Source organism: Salvelinus alpinus, chromosome 15 (genome assembly GCF_045679555.1).
Source record: "Salvelinus alpinus chromosome 15, SLU_Salpinus.1, whole genome shotgun sequence".
Lineage (NCBI taxonomy): Eukaryota > Metazoa > Chordata > Actinopteri > Salmoniformes > Salmonidae > Salvelinus > Salvelinus alpinus.
Genome location: NC_092100.1, coordinates 54,171,018 through 54,191,560, shown reverse-complemented (window position 1 = coordinate 54,191,560; position 20,543 = coordinate 54,171,018). Strand labels below are relative to the sequence as shown.

The window sequence follows — 20,543 nt, the reverse complement described above, 5'->3', positions numbered from 1 at the left end:
AAGGCTGCTCACACACACAGAACAAGACACACAGTGCATCCACTCAGACACGCGCATGATGGATGACGCCTGTAGAAGTGGATGCTTCAGCGTTGTACCCTGATGCATGGTTTGCATCGTGCCAGGAGGTGTCAAGTCAGGCAGATGGGGTTGGTACGATAGACACCTCCCACTTAAAACACCTTGCAAAGCAGCTTCAGGCTTCAACAATAGAGCCTTTCATAGTGAATCAACTGTGGAAGGCATGTTCCATCGAGAGCCTGGTTATCTCTACTGTCTCTCTTTCTGTGTCTCTCTCTCTCTCTGCCCCCCCCCCCTTCTCTCCTGAAGATGAGCTCTGTTATCTCTGCTGCATTCACGGTGGTCGGCGTCTTTCAAACCAAGATAACTTGTCTTCAGTCAGAGGTGCGGAATAAGACACGTCTTGTTCTATACACATCTATTGACTTGCAAATGAGACTGAAATAACTTTAAAACGTGTGGCCTTGTTTGAGGACCGAGAGTGTAGTGGGTTGGGGAGATAGAGGCTAACTATAGAGAAAGGTCAGCCAGAGCGTAGAGCAGAGAGTGAACATGACTGTAGCAGCATGGGCTTTGCTTTACGAAGGGGGGGGGGGGGGGAGTACATGTGACTTTCATTAGAGAAAACGAGAGGGAGAGCGAGCAAGAACGAGAGAGATGTTTGCTTTCACATGTCAGAGACGAAGCCTCTCTTCACTGGTCTCTCGGAGCAGGACCTCGCTCAGAAGAATGTCAAGTCGGAGATATAGCCAGATGCAGATAGGTGAAACATGAATACAGGATACTGAGACAACGCCTCGTGTGTTTAGCAATGCCATTCCTTGAACCACATCGGCAAGTATGCTAATTCTCACCTCAGATGTCAGCCAACTTTGTTTCAACCTACTGACTGACTGTACAAGCCATCGTACACACACTGAATTCTGACAAACTCTCAAACCTTTACGGGCTGAGTTGAAAAGATAGCTCCCACAAGGGACTTGTGGTTAGTTCCTGTGCCCCTCTCTCGCCCACCCCCCACCCAGTCCCTCCCAGCTGGGGGCTACAAGGTCTCTGTTTTGGCAAATCAGACATGCATCCGAGGCTCCCTAAGTAAAGCCATGTTAACAAGCATCTTTACAAAGGCTGTTAAACATTCAAGACTGCAGGGGTCTGGGTAGCATGGGAGGAGGGGGGATTGGCAGGTTAGAGGTAGACCATGCTGGGGTAACCAGTGACTATTGACTCCTATGGAAATGCTAAATGCGCTATGGATTACAATGAAGAGTAAACTTCAGTCATGGTATGAGGGAAATGACAGGGGCTGTGCTACTGCCACACAGCCAGCATAGAGAGGCGATACCACACGTGTCCTGACATATGCTTCATGTTCACTGCAGATTTAATGACAGTGACAGTGACAGTCCCGCAAGATCATTTAAACCACGAGTCATGATTGGCAGCCACTCAGTTCAATGGCATCCCCTGTCTAAACTCATCGATTGAAAAGGTGTCCTCCAAATATAGACACTATTGTGTGAACATACACACGAAAATAATCTACTACATTAGACAAACAACCCTTTGTGAGAGGAAGAGGGGAGATAACCAGCTGCTGGTCTGAATTACTGTCATAATTCCTCAAAGAGACGCGTGACGGACAAGCCCACAACCCAACAAGCATACGGATCACATGCGACTCTGTCAGCGGGTCAGGACTGTACATGTCTGATTCGGCGCAGACTCACCCACAGACTCACCCACAGACTCATTCTGGATAGGGTCTACATGTGCTTGCCAAATGACACTCTATTTCCTATTTAGTGCACTACTTTTGACCGGGGCCCATAAAAGTAGTGCACTATATAGGGATTATGGTGTCATTAAGGATGGACCCTAGGTCTACTTGCAGAGAAAACAATATATTCAGTTCAAAAGTCTCAGGTTCTCCATATTCAGACAAGTCTTTTTTCTCTCCGTCTGTCGAACAAGATGTTTCTCTAGTCACGATGTGCAGAACAGAGGATCTCAAATCAAATGAACATGTGTACTCAGATTACGACTTGTCACCTGTTGGCACTTGATAAAACCAGCCCCTTGTACGATACCTGGCACGTAAATAAAGAAACACTAGCCTACATATAAACCATTTGGAAAAGGTACAAGTATTTCAGATTTGAAATAATTGGATCTTTGTGAATCAACCCCGCAATTTTTTCACATTAATTAAATAAAAACGTGTCATCCAATACATATATTATCCAACTATCCAATGTATGGAAAACATGAGCAGAAAGAACTGTCCAAATTATTTTACAAAAAGTCATCTGGAAAATACCACGAGAATACGATTGACATCCTCTTTAAAATAGAAGTTTCTCACAACCCTGTCTGTCCCATATCAAAGAGTTGCTGGCAGGCTACAGTTTGGCTGACCTCTGCCTCCCGCCATCGCAGTTGGGGTGTTATTCCAAGATCAAATGGGTGTGAGAGGGGGAACTCCTAACCCTCAGAACTTCTAACCCTGCCTGCCATGGACTGAGAGAAGGACCACCTGCACGCGACAGCCTGCCTGGCCTGCACCCGGTTCTCAACACACATGCAGCTGTCACACTGCTAGCTCAACATCAACCACACTACTGATCAAATTCATATAGCATTACAGGACCCAAAATCTCAGACTCAGTAAGCCTAAATTCTGATTACCAATGTCCATACTAGCACACCACTTTGCATGCATATTAAATCATTTTTCTTCCCTAAAAAGAAGGGACTGAGTACCAAAAAAATAAATGCGACCATTTTACCAATAAAACAGTTAAAATCACTATTTAAATCCAGTTTAAACCTAGAAGTCACTGCTAAGTGTGAGACATATAAAAATGACAAAATATCCCATTTTAAATGTCAAATGTATTTTTTCTGCCATACCGGTACAACTAGGATACATGCAATTGAAAAGCTGCTTTTTTTAAAATCCACTACTGTAAAGTTCCTTTGACGGAGCCCTTAGTGGTCTTACCTCTGTGCAGAAAGCTCTCCTGAGCAGGCTCTTATCACTACTAAATCCTGTCCGTTATTCTCCACTGGCTCTGGGCTACATGGCTCTCGGCTCAGCCTCTCCTCTTTCAATCTCCCTCTATTGTAGCTCAAAGATCCAAGACAGCAACCTCTCCTCTTTCAGCTTCTGCTAGCTCAGCCTCCTCTCCAGTCTCCCTCTACTGTAGCTCTACTAAATCCAGGACAGTAACAGGCTCACAGCAGCCTAGCTCCCCCTCCTCTGCCTTCTCTCCCTCTTCCAGAGCTGTCAGCACAGCCACATTCCATATCAAAGTAGGGAAAGACTGTAAAACCAGAGAGGTGTGTGTTCTGTGTGTGTAAACTGACTGTTTGAGGGTGTGTGTGGAGGGCTGTTCAACCAGATGACCATCCTACTACTCCCACACTCTCCCACCTCCGTAAATCCCCGTATCCCACCCCCTAACCCCTAACCCAGCCACTCAGAGGCAGGGCCAGGCTCAGGGTGTCTCCGCCCTTTGGTGACCCTCCTCTCACACTTCAAACACACATCAAATGAGAACCACCAGTGAGCCTTCCCCACAGGAACTCTTTCCCTGACGAGCGCATCACATCACATCAGCGACAAATGCCACAGCTCGGGTTACCACCAGACTGATGGTGGTCAACCCCACAGCGACAATGGCTCTCACATGACATTCCTATCTCTCCTTCCCCTATTAAAACTGTTGCAGGAACTGTGGGAAGTGTTCAGTGTTGTTTCCAGGTTTTGTTTATCTTCTTTTACATTTACATTTACATTTAAGTCATTTAGCAGACGCTCTTATCCAGAGCGACTTACAAATTGGTGCATTCACCTTATGATATCCAGTGGAACAACCACTTTACAATAGTGCATCTAACTCTTTTAAGGGGGGGGGGGGGTTAGAAGGATTACTTTATCCTATCCTAGGTATTCCTTAAAGAGGTGGGGTTTCAGGTGTCTCCGGAAGGTGGTGATTGACTCCGCTGACCTGGCGTCGTGAGGGAGTTTGTTCCACCATTGGGGTGCCAGAGCAGCGAACAGTTTTGACTGGGCTGAGCGGGAACTGTACTTCCTCAGAGGTAGGGAGGCGAGCAGGCCAGAGGTGGATGAACGCAGTGCCCTTGTTTGGGTGTAGGGCCTGATCAGAGCCTGAAGGTACGGAGGTGCCGTTCCCCTCACAGCTCCGTAGGCAAGCACCATGGTCTTGTAACGGATGCGAGCTTCAACTGGAAGCCAGTGGAGAGAGCGGAGGAGCGGGGTGACGTGAGAGAACTTGGGAAAGTTGAACACCAGACGGGCTGCGGCATTCTGGATGAGTTGTAGGGGTTTAATGGCACAGGCAGGGAGCCCAGCCAACAGCGAGTTGCAGTAATCCAGACGGGAGATGACAAGTGCCTGGATTAGGACCTGCGCCGCTTCCTGCGTGAGGCAGGGTCGTACTCTGCGAATGTTGTAGAGCATGAACCTACAGGAACGGGTCACCGCCTTGATGTTAGTTGAGAACGACAGGGTGTTGTCCAGGATCACGCCAAGGTTCTTAGCACTCTGGGAGGAGGACACAATGGAGTTGTCAACCGTGATGGCGAGATCATGGAACGGGCAGTCCTTCCCCGGGAGGAAGAGCAGCTCCGTCTTGCCGAGGTTCAGCTTGAGGTGGTGATCCGTCATCCACACTGATATGTCTGCCAGACATGCAGAGATGCGATTCACCACCTGGTTATCAGAGGGGGGAAAGGAGAAGATTAATTGTGTGTCGTCTGCATAGCAATGATAGGAGAGACCATGTGAGGATATGACAGAGCCAAGTGACTTGGTGTATAGCGAGAATAGGAGAGGGCCTAGAACAGAGCCCTGGGGGACACCAGTGGTGAGAGCACGTGGTGCGGAGACAGATTCTCGCCACGCCACCTGGTAGGAGCGACCTGTCAGGTAGGACGCAATCCAAGCGTGGGCCGCGCCGGAGATGCCCAGCTCGGAGAGGGTGGAGAGGAGGATCTGATGGTTCACAGTATCAAAGGCAGCCGATAGGTCTAGAAGGATGAGAGCAGAGGAGAGAGAGTTAGCTTTAGCAGTGCGGAGCGCCTCCGTGACACAGAGAAGAGCAGTCTCAGTTGAATGACTAGTCTTGAAACCTGACTGATTTGGATCAAGAAGGTCATTCTGAGAGAGATAGCAGGAGAGCTGGCCAAGGACGGCACGTTCAAGAGTTTTGGAGAGAAAAGAAAGAAGGGATACTGGTCTGTAGTTGTTGACATCAGAGGGATCGAGTGTAGGTTTTTTCAGAAGGGGTGCAACTCTCGCTCTCTTGAAGACGGAAGGGACGTAGCCAGCGGTCAAGGATGAGTTGATGAGCGAGGTGAGGTAAGGGAGAAGGTCTCCGGAAATGGTCTGGAGAAGAGAGGAGGGGATAGGGTCAAGCGGGCAGGTTGTTGGGCGGCCGGCCGTCACAAGACGCGAGATTTCATCTGGAGAGAGAGGGGAGAAAGAGGTCAAAGCACAGGGTAGGGCAGTGTGAGCAGAACCAGCGGTGTCGTTTGACTTAGCAAACGAGGATCGGATGTCGTCGACCTTCTTTTCAAAATGGTTGACGAAGTCATCAGCAGAGAGGGAGGAGGGGGGAGGAGGGGGAGGAGGATTCAGGAGGGAGGAGAAGGTGGCAAAGAGCTTCCTAGGGTTAGAGGCAGATGCTTGGAATTTAGAGTGGTAGAAATTGGCTTTAGCAGCAGAGACAGAAGAGGAGAATGTAGAGAGGAGGGAGTGAAAGGATGCCAGGTCCGCAGGGAGGCGAGTTTTCCTCCATTTCCGCTCGGCTGCCCGGAGCCCTGTTCTGTGAGCTCGCAATGAGTCGTCGAGCCACGGAGCAGGAGGGGAGGACCGAGCCGGCCTGGAGGATAGGGGACATAGAGAGTCAAAGGATGCAGAAAGGGAGGAGAGGAGGGTTGAGGAGGCAGAATCAGGAGATAGGTTGGAGAAGGTTTGAGCAGAGGGAAGAGATGATAGGATGGAAGAGGAGAGAGTAGCGGGGGAGAGAGAGCGAAGGTTGGGACGGCGCGATACCATCCGAGTAGGGGCAGTGTGGGAAGTGTTGGATGAGAGCGAGAGGGAAAAGGATACAAGGTAGTGGTCGGAGACTTGGAGGGGAGTTGCAATGAGATTAGTGGAAGAACAGCATCTAGTAAAGATGAGGTCAAGCGTATTGCCTGCCTTGTGAGTAGGGGGGGAAGGTGAGAGGGTGAGGTCAAAAGAGGAGAGGAGTGGAAAGAAGGAGGCAGAGAGGAATGAGTCAAAGGTAGACGTGGGGAGGTTAAAGTCACCCAGAACTGTTATTTGTTCTTTTATTAGAACCTCACGTCTTGTATTTTCTGATGTGATACAATGTGACCTATGCCTCTTTAAAGAGGGTCGTCTTGTAAGATGCAGTCTCAGTTTGAGTGTGCTAAGAAAACATTTCCCATCAGATGACCATTGACCACTTCTCCCTGTCCCCTACGATACTGAACTGCTGAACTGCCTGCTGAAAGTCCTCCCTCACTTTCCCAGTCAACAATGACGTCAGCAGGACCCCATCACAGAGAAAGAATAATGCAACTCTGGATTCAATCCACAGGGGTGCTTTACATAAGAATAGCAGAAGTAGTCTCTATAGTCTCACTACAAATGAACCACTTCCACAAGGAAGCTCTATTATCAGCTAGTCTCAGGGGGTAGGAGGTCAGACGTTTTAGACAGAGAGAGGATAATAAACTTTTCTAAGTATCATTAGCTTACAATTTCAGGTCTGAAATCTGTGTAGGGTTGAAAGGTCACATTGGCACCAGTTCACTGACAAACGTGCTGGAACCATTGTACCGCATTTATGATGTGTTGAGTATTGTGTATTGCCCCTGTTCAGTGGCCTTTGACTAAGGAACTACTGACAGAAACTCCCCCGATATGAGCAAGCAGGACAGCAGGTCTGGAGTCAATTCCATTTTAATTCAGTCAATTCAGGAAGTAAAATGAAATTCCAAACTCCCTGACTTGGCTGAATTGAAATGAAATTGAACCCAACTTCACAGGACAGTTGACCTCTCCCTCTCTGTCTCCTTCTTGTCCTGAGGAAAGGAATGTGTAAAAGGTGTAGAAGTTCTTCCTGTTGTCTATTGCCTCAGGCTGAGGCTGAGGTTGTGGAGACTGTCACCCTGGGCTTCCTCTGTGGTGGCTGGAGGTCTGTCCATGTCTACACAAAGTTCCTAGCTACTCTGGGGACATCATTATGGGGGACACCACATGCCTAGCCACCTCAGAGTTAGGGAAATATCAGGCTTTATCCTAAGATGGATGCTTGTTGATTTCACTGAAAATAATATTGCGTGTATGCTTTTGTTTGAGTGTGAGTGTGAGTGTGAGTGTGTGTGTGTGTGTGTGTGTCTGTGGACAAAGCCATTGTTGCAGCCAAGGCCGGGGAGCCCCACTGACACACCACACAGCAGGTCCCAGTGCAGGCCACAGGCCTTTGTACCGGCCCAATTGACCTTCTGCCCCTTCCTCATTAGCAAGTCATAGAGGGAGGGACAACTCTGCATCCTGCCTGCAGGCTATTCAGGCCAAGACAAGGTTGAGTTGGAAAAACATCAGGTACAGAAATTCTATAGAATAGCAATAAGAAACAGATGCAAATTGTTAAGTGGTTTTAACAGAAAGTCACTAAACGGGATGTACTATCTACAAACTATGGAAATCTGACTGTAGATTTCTACGTTGGCTATGTGGCGATATTGAAATTGTCAGACTTCCTTCTCATCTTGATTGGAAGAAAGTTGACTAACTGGTTCAAAGTCACTTCAATGTGGCTCTGAAATCTGAAATTATCCCACACGTTTTTATTTCACCTTATTTAACTAGGTAAGTCAGTTAAGAACAAATTCTTATTTACAATGACAGCCTACCCCGGCCAAACCCGGACGACGCTGGGAAAACTATGCGATGCCCTATGGGAATTCCAATCACGGCCAGTTGTGAAACAGCCTGGAATCGAACCAGGTTCTGTAGTGACGCCTCTAGCAATGAGATGCAGTGCCTTAGACCGCTGTGCCACTCGCGAGCCCAATCTTTCATCAATTATACAACTCTTTAAAGTTTTATGACTGAATCTATCAATACATCATTTCAAGTCAATGTCAAACGACGTAAACCATTTCGGCCATGTGTTCATCATGTGTTTCATGTAAATGTTTCTTATTCCACTCTACCAGACACAGTACATAAAAAAGAAAAACATTGTCTTACATTCTGAAGCTGGCTGCGGTACAACTCTATTGTTAGAAAGGGGTCTCTGACAATTTCACAGTTCAAGCCCAGCATCCCTCACTTGTGTATGTGTTCCACACACCCCTGACCTGTGACCCTTAGGGGTCATCCATAAATGTCTACCACCAGGGGCTTTACAGCCCCAGACACACACACACACACACCTGACCAAGCTGCACCTCACACCTGGTCTCTGGTCCGTATCACCTTCTAATGCAGTTAAACGACACCCCACAAGCTCACCTCGCTGTCGTTGCCCTCCAGTTAGAGTCTAGCTATAGCATGCCTCGACAATGACAGGACAGAACTAACGTCAAGAGTCAGGAGGCAGGACCAGCACCAAACAATAATAAAACAACACACAACATTCTTCAGTGGTCAAACTAGCCTCGCCCTTGAACACGGACTCGTAAAACCAAAAAGTCTGGGGTAGCAAGCACGATCCCACGGGGTTGTAAGATGCCCAGTAAAATGTTTCACGACTGTGCAGTCGTATGAGTTCATGACCTACGTATATCGCAATGCACGCCATCACACTAGTGGTCATGTGCGGCTCAGTTGGTAAAGTTGCGGGTTCAATCCCCGCAGGGATCACGTGCTAACAAACGTGCACTGCTTCTCTCGCAGGCTTCTTTCGACAGGAACGTCTGCTAAGTGGCATATAGCCTATCGTATATCCTCAACGCCACCCCATCACAGAGGCTATAAAGCGGAAACAGTGTAGGGGCAACGAGAAGGTCATGACAATCTCGGCTATGGGACTCCTCTCCCCCGCAGTGCACAGCACAGTGTGGTGTACCCTGGCAGTTTAGGGTTCGTTTACAGTTTACTGTCGTCGTTCAGGGCCCATTGTTGAGAATAGCACCCAGTGATGTGCGAGTTACCTTATCATAAAAGCTAGAAGCCTGACTGTCTCATTCTCCAGGCTTTTAATGACCTGCCAATACACCTAGGGTATCACCAGGAGAAGAGCCTGACACAAAAGCCCCAGAGTCATAAAGATAAATAAACCCCATAAACCCCTATCACTCTACTGTAATAACAATCCATTTTACGCACTGAAAGAGGGGGAGAAAAGGGGTTTAGAAAGAGGAGGGATGAAAAAGGTCAACTGGTAGTGGTGGTGGAGCTACAGTAGCAGAACAGTCATTGGTGGAACAGGCAGTGCTGATATTGACTTAGCTAGATTGGTGCTGACAAACCCAAAGTCAGATAGACCATGGTGGGATGGGGCTTAGAGGCTTGTTAGCCTTATAACCCTCCGATAACCCGTTTGAACAGTTCTCACACAGCTGGGCAGGCACGTCGCCGGTGCATTAGAATACAGAGCATTGAGAACAGGGAGAACACATCGCTGCCTGGCTATTTTAATGTCAAAATGCATTGGAATTAATATCATGTTGGGATTGGGCATTTGGTTAAGTAATCGTTAATAAATGTGTTATGCACTTAACCTTTCTGAAAGGGATTATTGTGCGATTCGTCGCTCCAGCAAGCGTCATTAATCATAATGAAAAATATTATTAAATCATTTTTTTTACGTCTATTTTGCAATAGCTGCATCTGAACTTTTAAATCTTGACTGCAAATGGATTACGGTTCACAATGGTATTAAGTTATACAAGCAAAATAAGGTTTCTAGTATATGATGTCAGACAGTGTAAATGTAATATGTAACAAATGTAAATGTAATATGTAACAAATGCAAATATGTAAAGGAATGGAATGTACAGAGATATTCTATTCCATTATATTTAGAGGTAACTGGAGTACCAGGATATTGTTCCAATCATGGAACTCCTCCATGCATTGCATTGAATGGCATTGAATTGCATTGCAAAAGCAATGCCTACATAACACATCTGTGAGTGGCCTGTCAAAACATCTCGGGGCAATATACATAGTCTAGATGTGCCGCCGCTTTATAACGGCAACACTCCTGTCTAACTGCATCACCAACACTGTTACAGTACAATCTAGACTGCATCCCAAATGGCACACTATTCCCTATATAGTGCACACATTTTTGGGACCCTGGTCAAAAGTAGTGCACTAAATAGGGAATAGGGTGCCATTTGGGATGCATCCTAGGATAGTCAGGGATAGGTTGGCCATCGTATTTCACCCTCAATTTGACACCCTCTCACCCAGTTGTAAAGTGGGGAGCTCATTGGATACAATGGGAAGTATAGAGCGACAGAGCTCCTCAGGGCTGTTAAAAGGGAGGAATAACCTTTATTTGAGGACACTATCACTGAACAAAGGACAATGGCAGTCTACACACAGCAGAGACTAGGGCTGAAAGGAAATGTCTTATACTACACACAGCAGAGACAAAAGCTAAATGGGAAGTATACTACACACTTACTAGCATAAAAGCTGCTGCCATAGCAACAGAGCAAAGGACGAGGCCTGTCATGTGTGGTCCTGCTCTTGTTGACTTTAATGACAGTTCAACAGTTCGGTTAAGGTTGAGCTGAGATCTCTGGTGAGTTTGTGAGAACTCTGGCGAGTAAACATGTATACAGTATTACATATAGCAAGTGAACATGAAACTCGAATGTCTTTCTTTTGAAAAAGGCTATTTCTTTCCTTCTCTGAGAGACAACTTTTAGTTTGCATGCTTCTGTTCCTGTTGGAACAGCACTCAGTGGGTCCACATCCAGGTTCAGGATGTGACTCCTGCTCTCTGAGAATGACCTCTAACCTCTGACCAGACTTCTAGCTGACCTCAGCGTCAGAAGGACACACAACCCACAACATTTGACAAACAAAAAGACAAACTGCAACTAAACATATCACACATCTGGGACTTACTTTTCTTCCAGCTCTCCTCAGAGTTAAACACGTTATCCACTTGCATGGTGAGGGACACACACACACCACACACCAAGGAGGAGGGAAACCATTTCCTGTTCGTTTCTAGCCCAAAGCTAAACTGGCACATTTTCTGGACCGCCTAGTTGAACCCGCCAGGGTGTGAGCGCTCCGAGGCTAGTCGTTGTAACGAAGGAGGCCATAAAATAAAAAAATTATCCATTCCCTTCCTTCCCACACATGGAAGCGTTTTCCCGACGACCCACAAGGCCTTCAAAAGGCAAACTATGGCATTCAACAATACTCTGAGTCAAACAGTTAAACACTTCTTCTCTCAGCACAGTCAGGGATCCCATCAAACGCACAAATAAAATTGCATTTGTCACATGCCGAATATAACAGGTGTAGTAGACCTTACAGTGAAATGTATTAAAATCTATTTTAAAAAAGTAAGAAAAATTTGCTAAATAAACTCAAAGAAAGATAGTAACACAATAAAATAACAATGACGAGGCTATATACAAGTACCGGTACCGAGTCAATGGAAAGTGGTACGGGTTAGTCGAGGGAATTGAGGGAACATCTACAAGACCAGTCAAAAGTTTGGACACACCTACTCATTCCAGGGTTTTTCTTTATTTTTACTATTTTCTACATTGTAGAATAATAGTGAAGACATTAAAACTATGAAATAACACATATGGAACATGTAGTAACCAAAAAAGTGTTAAACAAATCAAAATATATTTTATATTTGAGATTCTTCAAAGTAGCCACCCTTTGCCTTGATGACAGCTTTGCACACTCTTGGCATTATCTCGGCAGCTCTAGTCTTTAGCTCAGTGTGGATGTTTCCCGAAATCTATGGCTTCTGGTTGGGATATGTACGTACGGTGGGTACGATGTCGTCGATGAACTTATTAATGAAACCGGTGACTGATGTGGTATTACTCCTCAATGCCATGGAATGAATCCCGGAACATATTCCATTCTGTGCTAGCGAAACAGTCCTGTAGCTTAGCATCCACTTCATCTGACCACTTCCGTATAGAGCGCATCACTGGTACTTCCCGTTTAAGTTTTGCTTGAAAGTAGTAATCAGGAGGATAGAGTTATGGTCAGATTTGCCAAATGGAGGGCGAGGTAGAGCTTTGTACATGTCTCTGTGTGTGGAGTAAAGGTGATCTAGATTTTTTTTTTCTCTCTAGTTGCACATGTAACATGCTGGTAGAAGTGACGTAAAATGGATTTCAGTTTTCCTGCATTAAAGTCCCTGTCCACTAGGAGCGCCGCCTATGGTTGAGCATTTTCTTGTTTTCTTATGGCCTTATACAGCTCATTGAGTGTGGTCAGCATCGATTTGTGGTGGTAAATAGACAGCTGCGAAGAATATAGATAAACTGTCTTGGTAAATAGTGTGGTCTACAGCTTATCATGAGGTACTCTACCTCAGGCGAGCAAAACCTTGAGGCTTCCATAATATTAGAGATTGCGCACCAGCTGTTCTTGACAATGACACACACACCACCCCCGGAGGCTGCTGTACTGTCTTGCTGATGCACAGAAGACCCCGCTAACTGTATATTATCCATGTCCTTGTTCAGCCACGACTCTGTGAAACATAGGATATTACTGTTTTTTTTATGTCCCATTGATTGGATGGTCTCGAACAGAGCTCATCCAGTTTATTTTCCAGTTATTACACGTTCGCCAGTAGATTGGAGGGTAAAGGTGGATTATCCACTCGTCAATGCAGTCTCACCAGGCATCCGGCTCTTCGACCTCTAACAGCGTCTCCTCTTCATACGAATGTCAGGGATATGGGCCTGGTTTGGGAAGAGCAGTATGGCCTTCGCGCCCAACTCATGAAAGAAAAATCATTGTCCAGGTCGAGGTGAGTAATCGCTGTTCTGATGTCCAGAAGCTCCTTTCGGTTATATGAAACGATGGCGGACAAATTATGTTAAAAAAAAACAGCAAAAAACTAAAATGGCAGCCATCCCCTCCGGTGCTATTCTGTTTTTTTTAACAATATATTTATTGTCATTTTTTACAATTTAACAATCGTCAGCAAAATATGACAGATAATGCCCCGTTATTCCTTCCACCTACACAGCATGCTACATGGGAGCACATTGTGCAAAACCCTTCCCTCTCCAACACATGCATACCCCCCTCCCTCCCCTATACCAATATTAACTTCAATGATTAACAAGAAAAAAACGAGACAGAATGACTTTCACATCCAATGCTAGAAAATAAATCATTCAACTCAAAAACAAATAATAATAATAATACATTAATGAAGAAAATAATGAGGCAGCTAAGGTGACAACTGCTGAAAGTCCCCCCCAGACATCAGTAAATTCAAAGGGTTTATTACGTAAATTGTATGTTCTTTTTTCAGATGGAATTGAGTTCTTTTAGCCACATCTGCTTGCTTGGCGGAGTGTCACTCTTCCATATAATAGCTCCGGGCGCCATTCTTAACACAATCATTAACATTCCTGGAGGAACACTGGCTCTGTTAGCTACAGTATTTTATAACAGGCTAATTTAACATGCTCCAGTACCACTGCACAGAGGGGACCTCTGACACAGTCAGTAGGGATGCTTCATTCTCATTAAGGTGGTAGTAAAAAAACTGAACAGAAAGAAGAAGAGAAAGGAAACGAGGCTGAATTATACCCCTCCTTCCATAGCCCCCATGGCCTTCCTCCCCTGGCTCTGACGTTGACCTCTTCACCTCTAAATGTGGATGGCTAGCTAGCGGTCACAGGTAGCCTAGAGAGAGGGCTAGCGTTAAGCTTCAGGGGACATAGAAGTCCCAGACCCCATTATTAGACTTCTGTCCAGGGGCCAGGGGTGAAGTATGAGACAGTTTGCGCCGGTTGAGTAGACAGCTATGTTTGACCATGGCCCTGGGCTGGGCTCTGGGGACCAGTGTCCAGGCCTGTCTATAGCTGGGGGTCGCATTGTGGACAACAGAAGAGATCAGAGGCCGCCACAAAGGGGTAATTCATGAAACACACCAAGAATCTCACTGCCGATAGACTGCTGATGGGTACTTATCACAGGGGGAGGCCGTTCCTCCTCTCACTATAACAAAAGCGGTACCTGCTGTGTACCGACCCGGTAGCGATGAATCTACCGATTCTACTTGTAGAATCGCAATGCTCATCAGTGGCCAACAACTTGACTTTGAGCTAATCAGGGAGCACGAACCCTCACATGGGGGAGCAATTACGTACACGTTCTACGTATACATCCACCAGTGTAAGCTCCTCCTCAGAGGAAGGGGAAGACCATCCTCAGTGAATTTCATCAAAATAAAATAGTATTTTTTTATACTACTATACTACAGTCGTGGCCAAAGGTTTTGAGAATGACAAATATTAATTTCCACAAAGTTTGCTGCTTAAGTGTCTTTAGATATTTTTGTCAGATGTTACTATGGAATACTGAAGTATAATTACAAGCATTTCATAAGTGTCAAAGGCTTTTATTGACAATTACATGAAGTTGATGCAAAGAGTCAATATTTGCAGTGTTGACCCTTCTTTTTCAAGACCTCTGCAATCCACCCTGGCATGCTGTCAATTAACTTCTGGGCCACATCCTGACTGATGGCAGCCCATTCTTGCATAATCAATGCTTGGAGTTTGTCAGAATTTGTGGGTTTTTGTTTGTCCACCCGCCTCTTCAGGATTGACCACAAGTTCTCAATGGGATTGAGGTCTAGAGAGTTTCCTGGCCATGGAACCAAAATATCAATGTTTTGTTCCCCGAGCCACTTAGTTATCACTTTTGCCTTATGGCAAGGTGCTCCATCATGCTGGAAAAGGCATTGTTCGTCACCAAACTGTTCCTGGATGGTTGGGAGAAGTTGCTCTCGGAGGATGTGTTGGTACCATTCTTTATTCATGGCTGTGTTCTTAGGCAAAATTGTGAGTGAGCCCACTCCCCTGGCTGAGAAGCAACACCACACATGAATGGTCTCAGGATGCTTTACTGTTGGCATGACACAGGACTGATGGTAGCGCTCACCTTGTCTTCTCTGGACAAGCTTTTTTCCAGATGCCCAAAACAATCGGAAAGGGGATTCATCAGAGAAAATGACTTTACCCCGGTCCTCAGCAGTCCAATCCCTTTACCTTTTGCAGAATATGTAGAATATCAGTCTGTCCCTAATGTTTTTCCTGGAGAGAAGTGGTTTCTTTGCTGCCCTTTTTGACACCAGGCCATCCTCCAAAAGTCTTCGCCTCACTGTGCGTGCAGATGCACTCACACCTGCCTGCTGCCATTCCTGAGCAAGCTCTGTACTGGTGGTGCCCCGATCCCGCAGCTGAATCAACTTTAGGAGACGGTCCTGGCGCTTGCTGGACTTTCTTGGGCGCCCTGAAGCCTTCTTCACAACAATTGAACCGCTCTCCTTGAAGTTCTTGATGATCCGATAAATGGTTGATTTAGCTGCAATCTTACTGCCAGCAATATCCTTGCCTGTGAAGCCCTTTTTGTGCAAAGCAATGATGACGGCACGTGTTTCCTTGCAGGTAACCATGATTGACAGAAGAAGAACAATGATTCCAACCTCCTTTTGAACCTCCTTTTGAAGCTTCCAGTTTGATATTCAAACTCAATCAGCATGACAGAGTGATCTCCAGCCTTGTCCTCGTCAACACTCACACCTGTGTTAACGAGAGAATCACTGACATGATGTCAGCTGGTCCTTTTGTGGCAGGGCTGAAAGGCAGTGGAAATGTTTTTGGGGGATTCAGTTCATTTGCATGGCAAAGAGAGACTTTGCAATTAATTGCAATTCATCTGATCACTCGATGTCAGCTGGTGCTTTTGTGGCAGGGCTGAAAGGCAGTGGAAATGTTTTGGGGGGATTCAGTTCATTTGCATGGCAAAGAGAGACTTTGCAATTAATTGCAATTCATCTGATCACTCTTCATAACATTGTGGAGTATATGCAAATTACCATCATACAAACTGAGGCAGCAGACCTTGCGAAAATTCATATTTCTGTCATTCTCAAAACTTTTGGCCACGACTATAAATATATTCACATAACCAAATAATAGGTTAAAAAACACTATTTTGCAATGAAGGTCTACCATAGCCTCAGCAGCACTCTGTAGGGTAGCACCATGGTGTAGCCGGAGGACAGCTAGCTTCTGTCCTCCTCTGGGTACATTGACTTTGGAGGCTCATGGTTCTCACCTCTTCCATAGACGTACACAGTAATTATGACAACTTCCGGAGGACGTACTCCAACCTATCAAGGCTTGCAGCATGAACTGAAATGGTGTCCTCCCAATCAAAGGATCAGACATTGAATCTAGTATTGAAAGCATAAGCTACAGCTAGCTAGCACTGCAGTGCATAAAATGTGGTGAGTAGTTGCCTCAAAGAGAGAGAAAGACAATAGTTGAACAGTTTTGAACAAATTAATTTCTTCCAAAATTAAGGAGAAGCAAGAGAGAGAGAGCTATATTTCATAGTATAAGTATTTTTTTAAACTTTTACTTTCACTTACTTAGCTAGAGAATGCAGCTAGCTAGTTTAGTCTACTCAAACACCTGGTTCAAAGTGAGAGGGATGCTATTTTAAGTTGGCTGGTAACGGCTATCCAACACTGGAACTCTTCCAAGTAAGGTAAGCCTTTGGTTTTATTAATTTATTGCCACCGGGGCCCGCCGGTGTAACTACTAAACTGCTTGCTGTACACTGTACTGCATGATTGTAGTTGGTTTAGGGCTGTCCACAACAAAAAGAAAATTGGTCGACCGAAGGTTCTTTCGACCAATTTCCATATATAGACACACCCTACGTGTTTTAATGAAATCAATGATATGTATTGAGCTTGTCTGATGCTACAAGCTTACGGTTTGATGAAATAACACACAAATGACTCAAGAGGGAGCCAGAGATCTATAGCCTGAAGAAAAAAAAACTTAGCCTGACCCATTCTCCTCCCGCTCCTGCTGGCTTTTGCAGATTCTGCAATTACTCTCCAGAATTTGCCGGTAATAGACTACAGTAGTCTGCAACCTTTCTCATGTGGAATGCCAATTTATCTTGCCATTTCTACCGATCTGTGTGCCAGTTATGATTTTCATATGCACATTTTCGTGGAACAGTTTTATTTAATTTATAATAATGTCTTCATATCTCAAAATCATTGTCATGTAGATTTTCTCAATGAAAATGATTCAAATCTTAAAAGTTACTTCTATTGCCATTGCCAACTATGTAAAAATAGCCCACATAAAGCCAACAAATAAAAACATTGCAGCCTGCAGGTCGAAAATATCCTGATAAAAAAGAAAATCCTATAAATCACATTGGCTAACCATGGCCTGTCTGCAACGAACTTCAAACATTGTATCAACTATTAACTTGAGTCCAGCCTGAAGTGAAGTTTGCGCTAGCGAACTTGCAACATTGTATTAAATATTCTAGGCCCTCGGAGTTTCCTGTGCCAGTGAGCTCGGGACAGACACAGCTGTAGCCTATTTGCGCAAGGGATAAGAAGAAGCGCTTGACTTGGGCAGGAGCTCATCGGAGCTGAGTACCAGCACCTAAAATGTTCTACAGCTTAAGCTCCTGTTCCTCTTATAGAACATTAGCTCAAAAGTATTGTGGAGCTCCTGCACCTAAATATAAACAGTAACAGCACCCAAAATGAGTACTGGAACCTATTTCAGTCCAAGTCAAGGACTGATAAGAAGTAAATCAGGTAGGCCTATTTTATGACGTTTCCACTGGATCTGAGCATGACATTTTTCACTTTCACACGGAATTGTGAGCTGGAAAGATTTTTCAAATACATCGAGGAACTATTGTCATTCTTGACAGATGTAAAAACAGACTTTATTGCTTGCTGTTTGAGGTGAAGAAAACATAACTTTGAGAATCTCCACAGCTCATTAGTGGCGGTGCATTAAACCAATCAGAAATACTAATCAGATCCACAAATGGGCACATTTATATGCCTATATACTTCTATACGTTATCAGGTGTGAGTCCTTACTCAACATTGCAAACAATGTGTCCAATCTGACAATAAGAACGGTAAGACTGGAATAATAATATATTGAATGCATTAACAGAAATTACCATAACCAAACAAACATTGTAGATTAGAAATTACAGGAATTAACGGTAAATGTACTACTGGCGATATATTTAATAGGGAAGTGATATTGACCAGTCGACTAATTGGGGTCAGCCCTAAGCAGGTTTTTATAAAGCTATAGTAATAATATGGTGAAAACGATGTAGGCTGTGTGTAGCAGTTAGCGGTCATGGTATGAAAGTTTGGCTTCGTAAGGTTTTTTCACCTGGTCACAGACACTGAAGTCCACAAGTGAAGGGAAAAGGTGAGAGGAGGAGAGAGCGTAGATGCGAGAAGGAATTATATATACAACGAGCAAAGTTATCATGCGGTTTATATGTGGCTGCTAGTTCTGTGTTTGCTTGTGATTAGGGTTCTATTCATTCTGCCGATTCTGTTGAAAAACGTTTCTTAAACTGAAGCAAATGGCACGAAACGGGGATAAATATACCTGAATTCATCCAATAGAAACTCTTGTTTGCAACTGTTTGACTAATGATTAGGTAGCATTCGCCTGGCATCCACCATACCCAGATTACTCCGTCAGACTGCCAGATGATGAAGCGTGATTCGTCACTCCAGAGAACGCGTTTCCACTGCTCCAGAGTCCAATGGTGGCAACCTTTACACCACTCCAGCTGACGCTTGGCATTGTGAATGGTGATCTTAGGCTTGTATGCGGCTGCTCAGCCATGTAAACCCATTTCTTGAAGCTCCCGACGAAACAGTTATTGTGCTGACGTTGCTTCTAGAGGCAGTTTGGAAATCGGTAGTGAGTGTTGCAACCAAGTACAGACAATACGCGCTACGCGCTTCAGCACTCGGCGATCCAGTTCTGTGAGCTTGTGTGGCCTACCACTTTGCGGCTGAGCCATTGCTGCTTCCATTTCCCAATAACAACACTTACAGTTGACCAGGGCAGCTCTAGCAGGGCAGAAATTTGACGAACTGACTTATTGGAAAGGTCACTGAGCTCTTCAGTAAGACCGTTGTACTGTCAATGTTTGTCTACGGAGATTGCATGGTTGTGTGCTCGACCTGTCAGCAACGGGTGTGGCTGAAATTGCCAAATCCGTTCATTTGAAGGGCTGTCCACATATTTGTGTACTGTCGGCAGGCAAACGTTGGACAATCCTACCGGTGTGTCTGAGCGTTAAGAGAGATCCATTCAGAGAGCCATTCTGCCGAGAGACCACAGAACCCTGAGTCAGAAGAACATTACGGACTGTTCAAATAAATATCATGCTGACTCAAAGTGTGTAGCTAGCTAGTTAGTGCACACAATATTTTGGTTCTGGGAGATTACAGAGGAACAGACATAGCCGACGGAGGCCAAGCTATAGCCATTATAGTGCCCTGGGCACCGGGAGGTTAAGCTGAACACACAGCTTCAACAGTGTGCAGGCTAGGCTATGTGAGGAATGGAAAACAGGACACCAGCCCCTGTCTTATCACCTCACAGATTACACATGTCATTCCCATGGCACAGGGCTTATTCTTAGAACCCAGGCCACTATGGCTGCATCCCAAATGGCACCCTATTCCCCTTTTAGAGTGAACTACGTAGGGAATAGGTTGCCATTTGGGACATCGGCTATGTTTGGTTTTCTTCTGTCCGCGTCTCTGTGTTACTGTTGGAGCTGTGACTTCTAAGGTCACTAACGACATCTAAACGTTTCAAGCGACTTTAAGGAGTGACATGGTCTACCATGTGGGAATGTGCTTTGTGGACACATGCTGAAGAATTTCGCAACATTTTAATGGCAATTCGATTAAAAACAAATTGTTATTCATTTGCCTTCAAGAGATGTTATTATGTTGTTTGCTTTGTTGAGTCATCTTTTGAGCTGAATGTACTGTGGTTGGGCTAGTGTGGTTGTGCATACGCACGCGTGTGCATACACACACACACACACACACACACATTACATCTACATCTGGAGCTAGTGCTGCTGCCACCACCCTAACAGTCAGAACAGGAAGACAGTGTGAGCACACCAAACAAAGCCTCAGCTCTTTGAACTCCTCTCTCTCTCTCTTCGACACTCTAGGAGCTGCCATGGAGGTCGTAGCAGGGCAAACAAACCTCTCTTTGTCATCTGGCTGGGGCTATTGTGGCCCTGGGGTTTACTCTGCTAGGTATGTCATCCTCAGTTCGTCTAGCGTCAATATTGACCCACCTCTAGGTTAGCCTCCAGCCCACCTTCAACTGTGGCTTATAGTCACTTCCACCAGATGACAAAAGATAAGTCTATTCACAACATGGGGGTA

General features: G+C 45.3%; 1 protein-coding gene across 2 annotated transcripts in view; it reads right to left on the bottom strand.

Moving 5' to 3' along the window:
- The window catches only part of LOC139540339 (prickle-like protein 1), a 56,994-nt gene that overhangs the window by 23,551 nt on the left and 12,900 nt on the right, over window positions 1-20,543 (bottom strand). Inside the window, exon 1 of one of the 2 annotated variants that reach the window (XM_071344095.1) lies at window positions 3,023-3,162. The exons of the other annotated variant lie outside the window; for it this stretch is intronic. The gene's annotated coding sequence lies outside the window, so the exon portion shown is untranslated. Of the gene's footprint in view, window positions 1-3,022; window positions 3,163-20,543 lie in introns of those variants that run through there. 2 annotated transcript variants of the gene reach the window in all.